This window comes from Aquarana catesbeiana, unplaced genomic scaffold (assembly GCF_042186555.1).
Source record: "Aquarana catesbeiana isolate 2022-GZ unplaced genomic scaffold, ASM4218655v1 unanchor236, whole genome shotgun sequence".
In the NCBI taxonomy this organism is placed as follows: domain Eukaryota; kingdom Metazoa; phylum Chordata; class Amphibia; order Anura; family Ranidae; genus Aquarana; species Aquarana catesbeiana.
Window position 1 is genome coordinate 713,830 of NW_027362664.1, and position 14,369 is coordinate 728,198.

General features: G+C 42.5%; 2 protein-coding genes and 1 pseudogene across 4 annotated transcripts in view; 1 reads left to right on the plus strand and 2 right to left on the minus strand.

The window, feature by feature from the left end:
• LOC141121984 (uncharacterized) overlaps positions 1–14,369 on the plus strand; it is a 583,368-nt gene that overhangs the window by 161,699 nt on the left and 407,300 nt on the right. The gene's annotated exons all lie outside the window — the stretch shown is intronic.
• Positions 1–14,369, minus strand: part of LOC141121964 (uncharacterized) — a 145,127-nt gene that overhangs the window by 46,756 nt on the left and 84,002 nt on the right. The gene's annotated exons all lie outside the window — the stretch shown is intronic.
• LOC141121966 (uncharacterized) lies at positions 1,228–13,065 on the minus strand (annotated as a pseudogene).

Genomic DNA, 14,369 nt, shown 5'->3' on the forward strand with positions numbered 1-14,369 from the left:
TCCCCCAAGCTTCTGGTCTTGGACCTCGCCTATTCTCAATCTACACCTCCTCCCTGGTTCAGCTGATTGCCTCCCATGGCTTTTAATATCCTTTCTACGCTGATGACACCCAAATCTATCCCTCTACCCCTAAACTCACTCCAACAGTCTCCACACACATCACTAATTTACTGAAAGACATCTTAGTCTAGATGTCCCACCACTTCCTCAAACTCAATCTATCCAAAACTGAGCTCATAATATTTCCACCCCCACGTGCCCCCTCCCCCGTCTTCTCTGTCAAGATCAATGGCACAACCATCAACCCGTCCCTGCATGCCAGGGTCCTAGGAGTAATCCTGGACTCTGAACTCTCTTTACAGCACCGCATCCAATCCCTGTCCAAAGCTTACCGCCTCAGCCCCTGCAACATCTCCAAAATACTCCCCTTCCTAACCAATGACACCACAAAGCTCCTAATTCTCTCCCTTGTTATCTCTCGCCTCGGCTACTGCAACTCCCTCCTCATTGGTTTACCTCATCCACCTTACAAATCGCTCAGTGCCTGCTACCCCTCTCTCTGCGAATCCCTCCACTGGCTCACCCAATGAATTAAATTCAAAATACTAACAACATTTTACAAAGCCATCCACAGCTCTGCCCCCAGCTACTTTACTAATCTAGTCTCTAAATACCGACCAAATTGTTCTCTTCATTCCTGCCAAGGCCTCCTGCAATCTAGCTCCTTTGTCACCTCATCCCATGCTCACCTCCGGGACTTCTCCAGAGCCTCCCTTCTCCTGCCCCAATCTGTCTGACTATTTCCTTCTCTGTCCACTTTTAGGTGATGCCTGGAAACTCATCTCTTCAGAGAAGCCTATCCTGCCCCCACCTAACAACTGTACATTTATTTTCTTCATCAGCACATCCCCCACAGTTATCACCCTTTGTATCATTTGACCCTCCCTCCTAGATTGTAAGCTCTCAGGATCAGGGCCCTCTGATTCCTCCTGTATTGTAACTGTGCTGTCTGCCCTCACATTGTAAAGAGCTGTGCAAACTGTTGGCGCTATATAAATCCTGAATAATAATAAAAATATATGACTGCCTAGTCCAGTCTTTCTCAGCCAGGGTTCCTCCAAAGGTTTCTAGGGGCTCCTTGTCACTCCCTTGGGCTATATATGGAAGTGTCACCTACCAGACATTTCTGGATACTGAAGTTTGTCATCATTGCACTGACACACACAATTTATTTTTGTTTAATTATATTTTTAATTATAATTTTAACAAGAGTGCAGAAAGAAATCAATAAAATAGTAAAGGAAGAAATCCAATAGGTCAGGACAATGACTTGTCTGGAATGTGGAGGCAGAGTCGTTATTAATTTGTGTACAATACAAAACGTATTACATTATTATAACAAAGCATTGTAGAAAAGATCACACCATAGAAAATGGGGGATAGGAGAAAATAATCCCGCATATGAAGGTGACATTTGTGTACGAGGAACACCTTAACAATTACCACCATTTTATTCTCCAGAGCCTCTGCTTTTAGAAAATATATGTTTGGGGGTTTTATCTAATCTTCAGTTCCAAAAATCTCCATATTACCATGTGTGCAAAAACAATGGAAAACCAGCTCTGGCAGTGAAAGGAATAATGTGAGCTAGATGGGATCACTCTGCTGTGGTCACACTCTAAACATTAGAGCTCCCCCCAGCTGCAGCCTGGTAATAACATTGCTAGGAGGTCTATTCATTTATCTGCTACATACTTCCCATCTCTATATAAACGTCTCCTGACATTTAATGTCAACGTGAGAAGAAAAAAATAAATGATTACCGATCTTCTGTTTACATCATGTGATCAGCTGTCATTGGCTGACAGCTGATCATGTGGTAAGGGGCCGGGATCGACCCCTTACTCCGATCTGTGATCACCCAAGTCTCATTGACTGGGGTGACCAAAGCGTGCGCCCTTCAGGGGGGCATGGTGAGCGTGCAAAGGGGAGGACGTCTATTGACGGCCTCCCGGCAAAGCAGATCCACACTGTAGCCGTCATTCGGCTATAGCATGGATCTTAAGGGGTTAAATTAGAAAAAGCTGCATTTGGACACCAGATGGCGCTAATTGCTATGATACTTAGCGCCATCTAAAGGCCAAATGAGGTATTTTTGGTTTTAAATGAATGGTTGGTTTAATTCTGTGGTTTTATTTAATTTATGTCCTTTAATGTTTATGGTACTCATAAATGCAGGAGTATGATCTCAGGTATTTGTATGAAACCCCCCCCTGACATAGTAAACTAAGGGGTCCATGCAAACACTATGTTGGGTGAATGTGACAAGCATGTGTCCAGCCATGACAAATTCTGGCCGTATTTTAATAAACACAGTGACTTCCTATAATCGTCAGCTCCAACTAGTGACCATAATGAGGTATTCCAAAATACCTCAATCAGGAAAAATTGTTCAATACCGCATTATGGCCACTAGAAGGGCCCAATGTTCATAGGAAATCGCTGTATGAAATAAGATAAGACCAACATTTGACATGGATGAATGAATGCTTGTCATATTTGTTAATTTTTTTATTTTTTTTTTTAAACTAAACATGTAAGTGAAGTGGTAACTATTGAGCCAATCCCTTTATCAAACCACACATAATATCTCCATTCAAAGTGAAAACCGAAATGATTTACACAAAATCAAACAGTATAAATATTTTCCAATCAATAACCTCTACCCAGGCAAGATATGTAGAAACATAAAGACAAGCGGTGTTCCCTCTCGTGCCACACTCCGTCAAGCCACCCAAACCCACACAGGAGCAAAATAAGTTCTCATCTAGTTTATCTCCAAGTTCTTCATCCCTCCTAATGGGGGATGGGAGAAGGATGGACTGAAGACAGAGAGACGAGCTTCGGGGTCACCACTGGTAAGTAGAACCTTGAAATGAAGGACATCAACTTCACAATTTCTGTCTTGTCTGTGTAAAATTTACTGATAAAGATAAATCGTATCTCACAGCTTCTAGTTCTGTAACCTGCTATATCATTATCAGTAAACGTCACACAGACAAGACAGACATTCTGAAGGTGATGTCCTTCATTTCAAGGCTCTACTTACCTCTCTACACCCCAAAATGTACTCAGCCAATGAAAGCCAACACGGTACAACACTTCATCCATGTCTTTGGTGATCTCTGATCACCTTATGAACTGTTTCTTACATGATGAAGATCAGCCATTGAGTATATCTGAGGTGTATATCAGGGTGTGCTTCTTCCCCACATGAGAACTGTGATATCCAGCAACATTCATATAGAAGACATTTCCCACACTCAAGGCACTAATACATCTCGAAGGTTGTGTGGGATCTCTGATGTACAGGAAGACAGGACTTCAGTGAGGAACAATTCCCTCACTCAGGACAGGAATATGGCTTCTCCCCTGTGTGAGACTTCTGATGTGTGTAAAGATTGGACTTCCGTGAAAAACATTTCCCACACTCAGGACAGGAATACGGCTTCTCTTCCGTGTGAGATCTCTGATGTTTGTAAAGACTGGATCTGTCTGAAAAACATTTCCCGCACTCAGAACAGGAATATGGCTTCTCTCCACTGTGAGATCTCTGATGTGTGTAAAGATTTGACTTCTCTGAAAAACATTTCCCGCACTCAGGACAGGAATACGCCTTCTCCCCCGTGTGAGATCTCTGATGTCTGTAAAGATGTGACTTCTGTGAAAAACATTTCCCGCACTCAGGACAGAAATACGGCTTCTCACCCGTGTGAGATCTCTGATGTGTGTAAAGAATGGACTTGTCTGAAAAACATTTCCCGCACTCAGAACAGGAATATGGCCTCTCACCACTGTGAGATCTCTGATGTGTGTAAAGATTTGACTTCTCTGAAAAACATTTCCCGCACTCAGGACAGGAATACGGCTTCTCCCCCGTGTGAGATCTCTGATGTCTGTAAAGATGTGACTTCTGTGAAAAACATTTCCCGCACTCAGAACAGAAATACGGCTTCTCACCCGTGTGAGATCTCTGATGTGTGGAAAGAATGGACTTGTCTGAAAAACATTTCCCGCACTCAGGACAGGAATATGGCTTTTCCCCCGTGTGAGATCTCTGATGTGTGGAAAGCCTGGACTTCTGTGTAAAACATTTCCCGCACTCAGGACAGGAGTGCGGCTTCTCCCCCGTGTGCAATATCTGATGGGTGTAAAGATGATGCTTCTGTGAAAAACATTTCCCGCACTCAGGACAGGAATACGGCTTTTCCCCCGTGTGAGATCTTTTATGCACTTTAAGTTTGGATGTAGAAGGGAAACTCTTCCCGCACTCAGTACAGGAAAGCCTCTTATCTGTTGGAAGGAGGGCATCATCCCTCACAGTCTGAGGTTCCTCAGGATAAGAGGAATACGATGGTCCATCTACACTGTGTGGTGCCGGATGGACATTTGAGGTAGTCGGGTTTTCTCCTGGACTATACTGTGTGATGTCCTCATCTTCTACTTTACAGTCTGGAGACAAAGTGAGACAATCCTCTGAGGTTTTCCTCATCTCCCGTCCATCTACTAAAATAGAAATAAAAAGATTATTACTAGACATGAGCAGATTGGTTCCCCTAAACCAGGACTCCACCCACATCAGGCAGCTTTGTCTCTGAGGATCTTACAATTCCCCCCTCAAGGTAACTAGTAAATGGGTCCTCTAATGATTTTTTTCATAATTGATTAGTTTATTCATGGACCTTAGTCAGAGAGTGAGCAAACAACGAGAACTGTCTTTTATAGGAGTGACAGTGATGAGGGGATTATAGGACGAGTGTCCCCACCCAGGCATGGGGCAGAAGTTCCAAGGTACGTACCTAGGTTGAGTAACGCCTATGTTGAAAATCAACATTTTGCTGGCAGCTGAACCCCAGAATCTCCATAAATCCAGTGTAGCTACATAAACAGCAGAGAGAAGGAAGATTATCCGAGAGAAATACAGGAATACAGGACGGGGAACACAGCTCAGGGGATTACAAAAACAGCAGAAAGAGGGCGCCTGGGTCAGTGTGATAATAAAAGCAAGTAACACTTTGATAAATACAAGTGATGTGGAACTCTAATGCGATAAATGTTCAGTAATTCTGTATAAAAAATCAACAAGAAAACACATAGACATTGAGTCCATAGGTGAAGTGAAAAACGTGATGAATCTGGATGGCCCTTAAAGGAACATTCGCCAAGTGTTCATAACATCTTTAAGACATCCGAAAATGGTGAATGAATAATAAAACAATATTGGAACAATGTGTGAATATAGTCCACTACCGATAGGATGAAGGCTTACCAGATGATTAGAACTCAAAAGGACGAAAGTCCTATGAGTCAAACGGGCTTGTATTGGCAAATGTCAAAATTGGAGACATCCGATCTGGAGACCGTTGACACGGAAGCCAGGTCCTCACATGGTCATTGGGTTAGTAGTCTCAATAGAGGGTATTTCATAAGAAAAATGTATGGTTTCTCCCATATGTTCATGTATATATCGAGGAAAGGAGAACAAAAAAGGTCCGCATAGCGTAATTCCGTATAAAAATTAGAAATTTAATAAAGTTAAAAACCTCACATTTTTGAGAAGAGTAAACAGCGCTTAAGAAATGTGTATGGCGGCAGTGGAGCCCGTCCCGATGCGTTTCGTCTAAATCTTCTGGGGTGCCAGTCCACTGCAGCCATTCTGATTATATAAGAAATATGACCCCAATAATGAAAAACAGACCCGTGATGCGTCACCAATCTCGGAAGTGCAAATCAGCGATCACTTCCTGTGAAACCACGCCTCACATTGGAATCACATTGAAACTGTAGAGCGCACATGCGTGGAGACGTGCGCTCCACGCCTCGCTCCAAGGAAGGTGTATGGAAAAGCTGGATGCACGTCAAGCCCATCAATGAATGGCAAGGCGCGCATAGAGCCGAAGTACGTCACTTGCCCTAGAAAAAACGAGAATTACACGAATCGCGCACCTCTCTCGCAAGGAGAGACGTGCGCCAAATAACCCACAGAGGGAAGGCACGGCGACGTACACACCCCCCAAGAGGGGGAGTGAGGACATGACATCCAAATAAGCCTTAAAAGTGCCTATACTGATAAAAATATAGGGGATGTGAATAACAGTCCAACAATAGTTAATAGTAAATGCCCAGAAGGACAATGAATGGCCAGAACTAACGGTCACATGCCCTAATGGTTGATTTATAAAAAAATATGAACCCATGTAATAAAAAGAAGAAAAAAAAATGTTAAACCCATGTAATGTTCATAACAAATAACTGACCAGTCCATCAGCCACATGAAACACAAGAAAAATAAATAAATAAATGCATTTGAAAAATAACGCCAATAAGTAAATATGTGATGAATGAGATTGAACCTAAATCTAAATTGAATCTAAATGTAAGTTATGACAGTCCAGCGGGGCTGATACTCATCTGGGGTCAACAACTATACACATTGTTCAGCAAAAAGCAAAATAGATCCCTAAAAGAGATAAAATGAAACATAATAAATAACATAAAAGAAAAGGGGAAGTCCCAGAATACCACATAAATTGAAAATATTAAAATCTTAGAAAATGATTGGCAATTTTTACGCCCTATTGATGAATGCGTTAATGTCCCAGTCCACTTTCATTCCGAGCGGGAAGTGGGACTGTAACTCATAAATCCAGAAGGTCTCTAAACGTGAGACGCCTCTGGTCATGGCACCTCCCCTCCAAGGGGGAATATACTTGTCAATGACTAAGAATTCAGTCCCTTTGGGATCTCTGTTGTGACACTGTCTGTAGTGTCCAGGCACACTATGTTTGGTATCCCCACTTTTGATGAAGGCAATGTATTCACTGACTCTGATGGAGAATGTTTGAATTATTCGGCCAATATATTGTTTGGCACACAGGCAGGTGATCAAATAGACAACATGTTTGGTCGCACAAGTGCAGAAATGTTTAATGGGATACATGCGGTGGGTTATGGAAGATTTATACCCCTTTTGTTTTGGGCCTTCCCAATGAGTTGTGTTGACAAACACCACATCTTTTGCATGAAAAAAAACATGTACGAATAGGTGGATTAATGATATTAGGTGCTACTCTACTTTGTAGAGAAGGAGCCCCCCTAAAAATGACCTTGACTTGGTCAAGTAGTGTAGTACCGAGAATATGGTAACTCTTAAGTATATCCCAATGTTTATTCATAATCGTTTTGATTATGTTGTGTTGAAAATTAGGTCACCATGGACCATTTATAATTGTCATCTGGCTCGCGCCGAGGTTTAACGGCCAATAGAGAACTCCTCTCGACATCTAGAGTATTCCATAACTCATCTACCTCAACTGAATCATAATCTTTGTCGAGGAACCTCTGCCTAAGGACCATGGCTTGCATTTTGAAAGTCTCTGTTTCAGTACAGTTCCTGCGTAATCGCAGAAACTGGCTACGTGGTACAGAGCAAAGCCAGGATGGCAACTGTCGATGGGGATGAAGCCATTATGGTCGGTAGGTTTAAAGTAAGTTTGAAATTTGAACTGTTGATCCTTAAGTTCAATTTCAAGATCTAAAAAATGAATTTTACTTCGACTGGATTCAAATGACAGTGAAATGCCTCTATCATTCGAATTCAGAGAGACAAAAAACTGTTTCAAAGAATCCTCAGTGCCATTCCATAGGAGGAGGATGTCGTCGATGTATCTGGCCCATAAAACCAAGGATGGTGTATCTTGGGCTTAGACGACATCCTCCTCCTATGTTTATGGCCAAGTGGGAGGAGGATGTCGTCGATGTATCTGGCCCATAAAACCAAGGATGGTGTATCTTGGGCATAGAAGACATCCTCCTCCCACTTGGCCATAAACAAATTGGCGAGGCTGGGAGCAAATTTAACTCCCATTGCTACGCCTCTCTTTTGAAGATAAAAATGGTTGTCAAACCAGAAGTAGTTATGTTTAGTAGCGAACTCTAAAAATTTGATAATGTAACTACTCTAGAAATCAGTGAGGGTCAGTTCCTGACTCAAAAAATGTCGAACTGCGTCAATCCCCAACTGGTGGGGTATGCAGGTATATAGGGAGGCGACATTGGCAGTAGCCATGATGTAATCACCCTGTATATCCAAACTTTCTAATAGTCTGATGGTATCTCCCATGTCTTTAAGATACGAGGGTGTCCGTCTGACCAGAGGTTGTAAGTAAAAATCGATGTAACGGCCTATACGTGAAGTGACTGAATCAATGCCACTCACGATGAGCCGTCAGGGAGGGTGTAATGGATCCTTGTGGATTTTGGGCAAATAATAAATGGTGGGTATTCTGGGTTCCAGTGGGACTAAAAATAATCTTTCCTTTTTATTTAAAATATTAAGGTGGTATCCCTTTGTGATGAGATCCTGTAGTTCCCTTTTATATGAAAAGGTTGGGTTATTAGTTAACTCCTGATATGTATCTTGATCGTTCAATATCTTATACATTTCTATCTCATAGTCAGTCTTGTCTAATACTACAATACCATCACCCTTGTCATTAAGGCGAATCACTAGGTCCTTCTTCTCACACAAAGACCTAAGCCCAGATTGTGACAAGGAATGGTGGTAAGTCCGCTTCACAGGTAGTTTGGCTAAATCTTTATGTACCAACTCCTTGAAGATGTTAATGGCCGGAGCAGCCGGGACAGGTGGGTTAAACAAAGATGGATTTGACAATCCAGAATGAACAGTCCCAGAAATGGCGGCTATGTCCGAATTTTCACAAAGATTAGAGATTAGATATCGTTGTATGTTAATTTTGCGGATATATTTTTGTACATTGATAAATGTGTTAAATTTATCAAGTTTTTTCGGAGAGGCAAATTTAAGGCCCTTATCCAAAACTGATTGTTCATTGTGAGTAAGTATTTTTGTGCTAAGATTAAAAACGCCTTGGTCCATTAGGTTCTCCTTTTTTTCTCCTCTGAATTCTCCTCCCCCCTCTGGACCCTCTGGACAAATTCGACGGACAAAGTGCCACGCATGCTCAGAATAAATTAAGAGATGAAAGCTATTGGCTATTGCCCCGTTTATAGACCCGACGTACGTGTTTTACTTTACCGCGTTCGGAACGATCGGATTTTCCGACAACTTTGTGCAACCGTGTGTATGCAAGACAAGTTTGAGCCAACATCCGTCGGAAAAAATCCATGGATTTTGTTGTTGGAATGTCCGACCGTGTGTACGGGGCATAAGTGGAGAATATCTATTATGGGTAATCATAGGAGGGCGGTTATGGTGTCGGATGTCTCCAATTTTGGCATTTGCCAATACAAGCCCGTTTGACTCAGAGGACGTATGTCCTTTTGAGTTCAAACCATCTGGTAAGCCTTCATCCTATCGGTGGTGGACTATACTCACACATTGTTCCAATATTGTTTTATTATTTATTCACCGTTTTCGGATGTCTTAAAGATGTTATGAACACTTGGCGAATGTTCCTTTAAGGGCCATCCAGATTCATCACGTTTTCCGCTTCACCTATGGACTCAATGTTATGTATTTTCTTGTTGATTTTTTTTTATACAGAATTACTGAACATTTATCGCATTAGAGTTCCACATCACTTGTATTTATTATTTGTGAGATTTAATTTGTATACACCTCCATATGGCAGGTCTGAGCTTATCCCCACGGTGGTCTTCTCATCCCTTGTGACGGCTGACTGCTTGATTGGTGATCCACATCCACCCTGTGTGCAGCTTGCAAGATACTTTTATGTAAGTGTATCTGAATAAAGTGTTACTTGCTTTTACTATCACACTGACCCAGGCGCCCTCTTCCTACTGTTTTTGTTTGTCTGAGGGAACTCCCATTTCCTGCTGAGGAGCTGCCAGTGACTGTATGTGCAATCCCCATCCACCTGTGGATCCATCCATCCTGTGGACTTTTCCTTGATATCCCTTACTACTATGGACTGTATGGACTAATTCTTATTAATTCATTTTGGGTATATATTGTTGTTTCCCCCTCTCCCTGTTATTGATACCTTATAGCTGCCAGTGAGCGCTGACTGACACACTACCTGACAGTTCTGTGTGATATATTGCAGGGTATTACAGGCTGATATCACCCAGTCCCCGCCCTACTCTGGACCAATCAGTGAGCAGTATGGGTGGAGGAATGTATTTAGTGTTAATGACCCACCTGTACTGATCTCTGTAGGAGTGTCCTCCTCTATAAATGTCCCCGTTATTCCATCCTCCTCCATAGACTGCTGATCATCCCTCACATAACTCTCTTCTTCTTCTTCTGCTTTAACCTCAAATTCTATATCAATTGGATCTCCACTCTGAATCAAGTAAATGAAAGAGAATATCATCTGTAAAATATAAGCTCACATAAAAAATCCTCCATAAGTCCATGTTCTAGATCAGGGGTCTCCAAACTTTCAAAGCAAGGGGCCAGTTTTTTGTCCTTCAGACTTTAGGGGGGCCGAACTGTGGCTAGTAGCAGTGGAAATTGTCCTGGCATCAGTGGGCATAAACATCTCCATATTTGGTATTAGTGGGAGGAATAGTGCCCCATAGTTGGCACTTTTAGAAGAAATGGTGCCCCATTATTGGTGTCAGTGGGAGAAATGGTGCCCCATCCTTGGTGTCAGTTGGCAGAATAGAGTCTCATATCAGTGAGAGGAATAGTGTCCCAAGGGCCAAGTGAAGGCAAGCGAAGGGCCATATCTGGCCACAGTTTGGAGACCACTGCTCTAGATGCTCCATCCGACCAACCTTGAGGTAACAGTGAGGAATGGTGAGATCCTTCTGTGTGTAATCCTGGGAATACAGAGGATGGGGACATCTCTCTGGTGGGTTCCTGGTATTAGATCGCTCCATCATATCTTTGTGTGCATCTGAAAGTTCCTCTTTCACACCATACTCCTCATCCTCCTCTTTATACTCTTCTTTAACAACAAACTTCTTATCCCCAAGGTTTCCACTCTGAATATATAATAAAATATTCATTGTTTAACGAACATGCTGTGTATAAATCATATCTACCAATAATTGTCAATCATCTACCTGATGATGGTGAGGGATGGTGTGATCTTCCTGTGTGGAATCCCGGGAATACAGAGGACGGGGACATCTCTCTGGTGGGTTTCTGTAGCTGGATGACTCCACCATGGTGTCCCGGTACAGATCTTTGTGTTCTTTTAGAGACTCTGACTCCTCCATCACCCCATCCTCATCCTCCTCCTCTTTTATCTCTTCTTTAACTTCAACTTTAGAATCTCTCAGGTTTCCACTCTGAATATAGAATAAAAATTACATCACTGTTAACAATGCAGATAATGTACAGATCCTAATGATACTATCAGTGATTGTTCCTCATCTACCTGATGATGGTGAGGGATGGTGTGATCTTCCTGTGTGGAATCCCGGGAATACAGAGGACGGGGACATCTCTCTGGTGGGTTCCCATTACTAGATCCATCTGTAGGAAACACACACACCGACTGAATACATTGTTTCTATGTGTTTATCAGATGATGGGGGATCTAGGTGGACCCTCCGTACTGCTCTCTCCTTTACAATAAAGTCTCCTCTTACCCGGTGATGTGAGGGGTGGCTGATTGTCCATCATGATGTCCTTCCCAGCTCTGATAACCTCTCCTGTCAGCAGCTCGATGATCTCTCTGGTGACTTCTAGAATCTTCTTCTTATTTCTCTATTCTATCAGAAAGGGAGGGAGGTCGAGGCAATGTAATTATCATAGGATCTCCAGACTTCACAGGAGGAAAACTCTAGATTTGAACACATATAGTAAAATCAAATGACATTCCCAGAATCCTCCTCTCCTCACCTTATCAAAACCCCACTGGGATATAATTTACCCAGACAGGGTCCCCCACTCTGTAGATTAAAAGCTTGTTGCAAGGAATTCTGGAACTAACAATCTTGCTTTTTCTCGTGAGAGGGACATTGGACGGAGGAGCCGTGAGGTCAGTGTGATGTCATAGGATTCTCTGATTCTGGATGGACGGACATTAAGAAGAGGAGATGTGAGGTCAGTGTGATGTCATAGGGTTTGCTGACTCTGGATGGAGGGACATTGGTAGGAGGAGCTGTCAGGCCAGTGTGATGTCATAGTATTCTCTGACTTGGATTGGAGGGACATAGGTAGAAGGAGCTGTGAGGGGCGCTCTGTGAGGTATCTGTACACAGAGTCATTTCTCCCGGGTGCGTCACACATCTCCTAAATAAAAGATGAACGTTGTCTTTAGGCTTTGCCAGGACACATCATATTCCTGTGATCTCCGTGTACTCCGGAGACTTTACTGATCACATTTTACGATGAATATCTGAGACTGGGATCATTATGGAGACATTCGTTTCCAGGACATTTACTACAAAATTATATTTTTCCCTCTTTTTTCCTATTTGAATCTTATAAAATAAAGACATACATATTCCAATCCTCCCTAAATACCCCCCCCCATCACTAATAAAAGTCATATAAATCATTAGTATAGACTGATGAGGTGAGAAGGTGATTGGTGGGAAAGGTGACACATCTCCAAAATGAAGAGAATGTTCCGGCCCCACAAGTAGGGAAATGTTCTGACCCTGAAGGGGTTAATCTACATTTCCACACTATATATGTGTGTATCATCATCTGCTGGAGATAAAAGACATCACAGTGACTATGGAGGAAGAGGACGGAACATGACGGGGGGTTACTGGGTGTAAATAGAAAATAAGATCTTATTACCTCATCTTCTGCCACTTCCAGTAACGTCTCCTCTTTTCCAGCAATGTCTCCTCTCTACTTCCTCTTGACTGACCCCTCACCCAGAACTTCCTGTCTGTACCTGAGATCACTTCCTGCCTGTTCCTGAACTCATTTCCTGTCTTCCATAGAGACTTGTGTAGAAGTGAGATCTCCACCATGTGGAGCTCAGAGGAACTGCAGCCCCGAGAAACGTCTGGTAGTGTGAACACGGCCTTGTGCTGTGTGTGTATGTACTGTATATCCTTATAGATGGGATCATCTCCACTCCCACCAAGGGGGATAGAAATATATTACTGCCTAGTCCAGCCTTTCTCAGTCAGGGTTCCTCCAAAGGTTTCTAGGGGTTCCTTGAGCAATAAACAATTTCTGTAAATAATAATGGTGTAGAACTAGATGAGGGTGCTTTTCCCTGCGCACCAAAAGGCCACTTAACCTTTATAGCCCTTTTACAATGGGGGTGGTAGCGGTACAGTTTTTTTTTTTTTTTTTACAAAATTGTTTTTTTATTTATTTTGATAGAAAATAGTTTACAGGTTCAGATAGTACAAATGCATCCATAAACAAATCTCTTTTACAAAATATAAAAGAAAGTACAATAGCCCAACGGGGGCCAACTGTTATAGTTATACATCATATTTACCAAATTCCTCAATGGAGGAATGAAGTATACCACTGGTCACATAAGGGTAATGAGTGTGGACCTCGTAGGGCACCACAACCTAAAATCACAATGCTATATACAGCAGGGATATTTCCATGAACACAATATCCACACCATACATGCACCCATCTATACTCATTCACACAAAAAGGCAAACCTTGTCCCACCCCGCCTCCACCACACCGTCCCTCCAGGTACACAAACGACCCACCATCCAAAGGTTACAGCCTCCCCTAGACGTCAAAACAAAAAAAAAAAAAAGAAAACCCATCAAGGGGAGGCCAGATATAGTTGTGAGAGCGGAGTGTCCTTCCAAAAGGAGTCTGCTATATCAAGCCAGGGCTGCCAGATCTTAGCAAATTTTTTTGGGCAGGCCCTACCCTTATAAACCAGTTTAAAAATTGGTACAACTTTATTCATCATACGATACAAAACTTGAATATCTGGGGCAGTTGCATTTTTCCATTGCATCAAAATAAATTTTCTGGCATAAAACAGTATTATACGGACAAGAGTTTGAGTATGAGTCCTGTGTATGAAATCCTTCAGCACACCCAATAGTCCAACCTCCGGGGTGCAGGGCACCTTTATTTGTAGTGTGTTTTCAAAAAAGGAAAATAAGTCCCTCCAAAAGGTGGACAGAACAGGGCAGGACCAAAACATATGCATGTATCCAGCTTCTGAGAAGCCACACCTAACACAGGAGGCTGCAGAGTCATATCCCATACGGGCCAGCCTAGCAGGAGTGTAATGCATCTGATGTATAAATTTATATTGTACATATTGGTCATTTGATCCAATAAGGTCCAGAAAGCACACCTCTGAGGCCTCCTCCCACCCCTCCTCTGACAACCCGGGAATTTCCTTTTCCCATTTCCGCTGAGCAATCTGAAAGGGTTTAACCCCCGCCACCTGAAG